We start from the raw sequence: 4737 nt of genomic DNA on the forward strand, positions 1-4737 counted from the left end.
CCCCCCCGCCCCCCCCACCACCCACAGTCCCCTGCAGGCAGCATTGACTGCTCCCTCCTCTGTGCTCCGGAAACCTGACGTCTGTACCTTCCTCGAACAAAACGCTGTGAAGACGAGCTTGTGGGTTGCTCTGCGGATGCCAGGCCTGGCCCACAGACAGGCACGCTTGAGAGTCCAGGCTCGGCAGCCCAATGCCTGGGTTCAGATCGTAGCTCAGCCCCTTGTAAGCTGTGTGCTCTCTGGGAATGACTTATCTTCTCGGGGCTTCGATTTCCTGACCCATCATTCAGGGAACCTCACAAGGACCCTGTTGTGCAAATTCTATGTGAAGCACTGAGAGCAGAGCCTGGTACTGAGCGAGGACTCAGAGCGCGTGAACTGTTGTTACTGTTGTTATTGCAGCTAAGTGTTAGTGTATGTTTGTTGAGAGAATAAATAAGCAAGCACACTTGATCTCATGCTGATTGACCAGAGGAGCCTCCCTTAGCCAGCAAGGGCCCTCAGGCATACCTCTTTACCTCTGCTCCCTCTGCTTTCCTTGTCTCTCCCTGCCTGCTACCTGTCCCCACACATCACGGGGAGGAGACACTATTGTCAGACACTCGAGATGTGCCCTCCCACCCTGGCTGTTCCACTTTTGCTCTCCAGTGAGCCTGGTCTCTACCATAGCGGCCCACCATAGCCTGACAGCAGAGAACAATTTTGCATTTGCTGATTCCTCACCGTCACTGAAGTCTGCCAGGTAATGGACCTAGAGTCAAACAGACTCTAAAAATAGACTGTCATTTTATCAATACTTACACAGGCTCATCTCTGAGACTTTTCAAGGCCTTTGTGATCCGAGGGGCCCTTGACCTTGGCTGGCTTTGCTCTTGGAGTCTTTGCAGAGTCAATTGTACCAGGAAGCAGTCCATGATTGCTTGTGGGGACACCTGAGAAGCAAAGACAGGTGGAGATAAGGCGAAGCTGCACCAGCCTGCCATTCGCTTATCAGTAGCCTGGAATTCCCATTCTACTTGAATGGATCGATTTCCTTCGATCTCTTCTCTGCTCTGTTGTTTGCACATCCTTCATTGTTCCTTGCGGTGGTGACTGTCATCTGATTCAGTCCTTTCCTCCTATTCTGAGATAGTTCTTTCTGTTTCCAAGTGTCTTCCTTCCTGGTGTCTCTGGTCCTTGTAACTGGATGTGGGTGTATGAGCATGCATTGAAGATCTGTTTCAACACCACCTGTTGTTTGGAGCCTGTTACTATATGCCAAGCACCAGGCGAGTGTTTGAGAAGTACTTATTTATTTATCATTAGGGTTCTTCTGGTTGTAGGTGACAAAGATGCAGTTTAAATGGACTTAAGCAAAAATGTAATTGAAAAGTCTTGGGTGAGGGAAGGCTTCAGGCAGGGTTGGATAGGGAGGCGTACATACGTCACTAGGACTTTGTCTTCTGAATCTCTGAGCTCTGTTTTTCTCCGTGTTGGTTTCTCAGAAGGCTGCACCAACATGGCTGGAGAGATGGCCTCCAGCAACTTCAGGCTTACTTCCTGGGGAAAAATTTGTCTTCTAATAGTCCCCGCAAAATCCCAGGGCTGATTTTCATTGGCCCATCCCTGAGCCAATCCCTTAGCTGGGTTTGGATCACATGTAAATGGCTAGAGCTGGGCTGGAACTGAGAATGGGCAAGAGATGGTTCTCTAAAGAAAAACAGAAGCACAGTTTCAGAGAGAGAGAGAGAGAGAGAGGCTGGCAAAAATAGCCCAGGACTGTCATATAGGGAGATAAGCATTAAACAAAAAATTAAATAAATGAATATTCACACAATGTGAACCTGAACTTGATTCCCATCCTCTTGAGCTGTGGAAGAGATCTTTCTTCTACCTGTTCTCCATTCTCCTCTCCTGGGCTGTTCAGCATGCTTATTCTTGTATTCTATTTTCTTCTCAACTTGATTCATCTCCCCAAATAACACAGGATGTTCTCAAAGTCTAGGACTATGTCTTACTCATTTCTGTATTCTCGAGCAGGGTGGGTGGCAGCCTGTTTTGTAAATAAAGTTTTATCAGAACACAACCAAGCCCATTCATTTACCTGTTATGTGTGGACACTCTAATGCCCACAGCGCATTTATAATTTAGACCTTTCAGGGAAATTTGCTGACCTGTGTTTCAAAATCATTTCAGGGCCTGGTACAGAAAAGGAGTTCAATGGGTATCTGTGGGTGGAAAGGAGAGAGAGGAAGGGCCAGCTAGCTGTGCGACCTTGCACAAATCAATTAACCTCTCTGGGTCTCTGGCTGCATACCTAGCAATGCCAGCCAGCCCATTCTCATCCATCAGATCGCAGCTTCTATGTGACCTCTTCAGAGAGGCCTTTCTGACATAATAAAAGAATCCATTTGGACTTGGTGGCATTTACACGCTTTCCATGATAAACGGTCTCTCTGTTTATTTTAAGAATTAGGCCACTCGGGGCGGGCATCCTTCCCCCCTTCTTCACCAGTGACTTCCCTGCTCCCATACGCCATCTCCCCGGTAGAGTACATGGCCAGAGGTCTGGATCAGGCCTCCGGTGGTCTGGTTCATAATGCCAGTGTTGCCCCGTGTGAGCTGTGAGACCTTGGGAAGCACCTACATACGGCACCTTGAGCCTCATGTCCGTAAGCTGGAAAATGGGCATGGTAACAGCCACGCAGGGCTACTGGACAGGCGGGAGCTCTTCAGGTGCACAGCTGAGCACAGACGCTTCGTTCACGTGGTTTTTCCTCTCCCTTCCTTTCCTCAAGAGCATCTGCCGCAAACCTTGCCTCAATCCAGTCCTTGAACACTGCACACAATGACTGAGACAAAGAGTGGCTGGCGAGGGCCTCTCCCCAGTCTCCACGCTACTCCCCCTTCTCTTCTGCGCTCACTGCTTGCACCAGGTTGCACGAAGCTCCAGTCAAATGCAACCCAAGGTCTCTTTATTCTCTTCCCCCTCCCTCCAGGTTGCCCTGCTGAGCTCCCTGTGTTTAAAAACATTGGAGCCTTGATGGCCTCATGACTGGGAGCATTGGCCAAGTCCCCAGGGTGTGTGTAGGCTCAGTGGCCCTCATTAGTGAGTGACCCACTGGCAGGGCAGCTATGGAACTTGTGGGTGCAGTACAAAATGAAAACATGGCCCCCTTATTCAGAATCTAGTGCACATTTTAAGATGGTGAGAGCAGGGTAGCAGAGCACGTGTGGAGCCTTCCTCTGAGCCCAGGGCTTTGCGTGACTGTAAGCTGCACCCGAGAAGCCGGCCCTGCCCACTGGGCAGAAACTCTGAGATGCTTACGAGTGAGGGCAGAAGACCCCTCGGTCCCCGAGAATCTGTCAGAGATGCATTGCCCCTTTGAGCTCTGCCTAGGGCCACAGAGGCCACAGCTGGGGCCTCAAACTCAGAGGCTGGGGGGGTAGGCAGTGTCAGCAGGCAGAGTGGCGGGTGGAGGGACTGCAGAAGGGCAAGGTCAGTGGGCAGACAGGGAGTACATGACCTCAGTAACGAGAAGGGCAACAGCAGGGATGGTATCTGTGGTTGCCTGGAGCACTCACACCCTGTCCCAGCTCACAACTCCAGGTAGGGTTCTGCGTCCAGCCAGAAGTTTTCATTTCCATGTGAGCTATCCCAGCATTTCAATGTTGGCAAATTTTTTTTTTTTAATTAAAAACCCTTAGTGGGGGACCAGCAGTTGGCGTGATGGCTATGTTGTTGGACTCCCATGTAGTCAACTGTGGTTTGAATCCTGGACCCAGCAGCTTAAACTCACGCCAGGCGTGTGTGTGCATGGGTGCCCAAGATCCCGAGAGGAGAATGGAGGAGAAGGGATTGCAGCATGGCCATCTTCCCTGGGGGGTGATTTCTCTCTTTCTGTCTCTCTGTCTCTCTCTGTCTGTCTGATGAGCACATGCACCCTATAGCTAAAACCTCTGAAAAAAAAAACCAAAAAAAAACAAAACCAAAACACTCTTAGGGGGACCAGACAGAGCATGTCTGGGAGCCGCATGCAGCCTGTGGGGTTTCAGTGTTTGATCCTGTAGCACGGCCTTAGGATGGCTCGAAACGGAAGAGAGGGCATCATGGCTTCTTCCTGAGGCCCTTCTGCTTGAGAGGGAGGAGGTGGGAAGAGCTCAGTGACAGAAACAGCAGGTCGCCGCTATCGGTCAGGGCTCTCCAGAGAAACAGAACCAATAAGTTTATACGCACATGTAGACACCCATACATGTATACACACCCACACACATATACACACCCACACATGTATATACACACACACATGAGATACATAGATGCTAAATAAGATATACATAAAATAGCATCCTTATATAATATATATGTAGATGTACTATGTCTTATTATGAGGAATTAGCTCACACAGCTACGGAGGCTGAGAAATCCCACAGTCTGGGGGCCCAGGGAAGCCATTGGTATAATTCGGTCTGAGCCAGCAGGCCTGGGAACCAGCAGGCACTGGTGCAAATCTCAGTCCAGCTGCAGGAGAGGACCCTGCTCCAGCTCCAACCCATAGGCCAAAGAAGTGGCTTTTTCCTTCCTCCACCTTTTTTGCTAGAGGGCACATGCGCTCACTCACCAGAGAGGGAAAGTGAGAAAGCATACCTCTGCCCTGTCCTGGGGTGCCATCACCCTGCAGTCCCTTCCCCTCCACCTCTCCCCCCTTTTGGAACCTTGGACACACACGCATACACACCAGGTGTGTTTCTCAAGTC

General features: G+C 50.2%; 1 protein-coding gene and 1 long non-coding RNA gene across 2 annotated transcripts in view; one reads left to right on the forward strand and one right to left on the reverse strand.

Annotated features, from left to right (window-relative positions):
• Positions 1–4737, forward strand: part of KCNB1 (potassium voltage-gated channel subfamily B member 1) — a 116499-nt gene that overhangs the window by 14355 nt on the left and 97407 nt on the right. The gene's annotated exons all lie outside the window — the stretch shown is intronic.
• LOC114009365 (uncharacterized) overlaps positions 1–4737 on the reverse strand; it is an 8145-nt gene that overhangs the window by 877 nt on the left and 2531 nt on the right. Inside the window, exons 2-3 of the long non-coding RNA XR_003550792.1 lie at positions 2154–2207; positions 802–2032 (exon numbers count right to left, since the gene is read on the reverse strand). This is a non-coding gene — a long non-coding RNA (uncharacterized LOC114009365). The remainder of the gene's footprint in view (positions 1–801; positions 2033–2153; positions 2208–4737) is intronic.

Source organism: Tupaia chinensis, unplaced genomic scaffold (assembly GCF_000334495.1).
Source record: "Tupaia chinensis unplaced genomic scaffold, TupChi_1.0 Scaffold000049_1, whole genome shotgun sequence".
NCBI classification, from domain to species: Eukaryota; Metazoa; Chordata; class Mammalia; order Scandentia; family Tupaiidae; genus Tupaia; species Tupaia belangeri.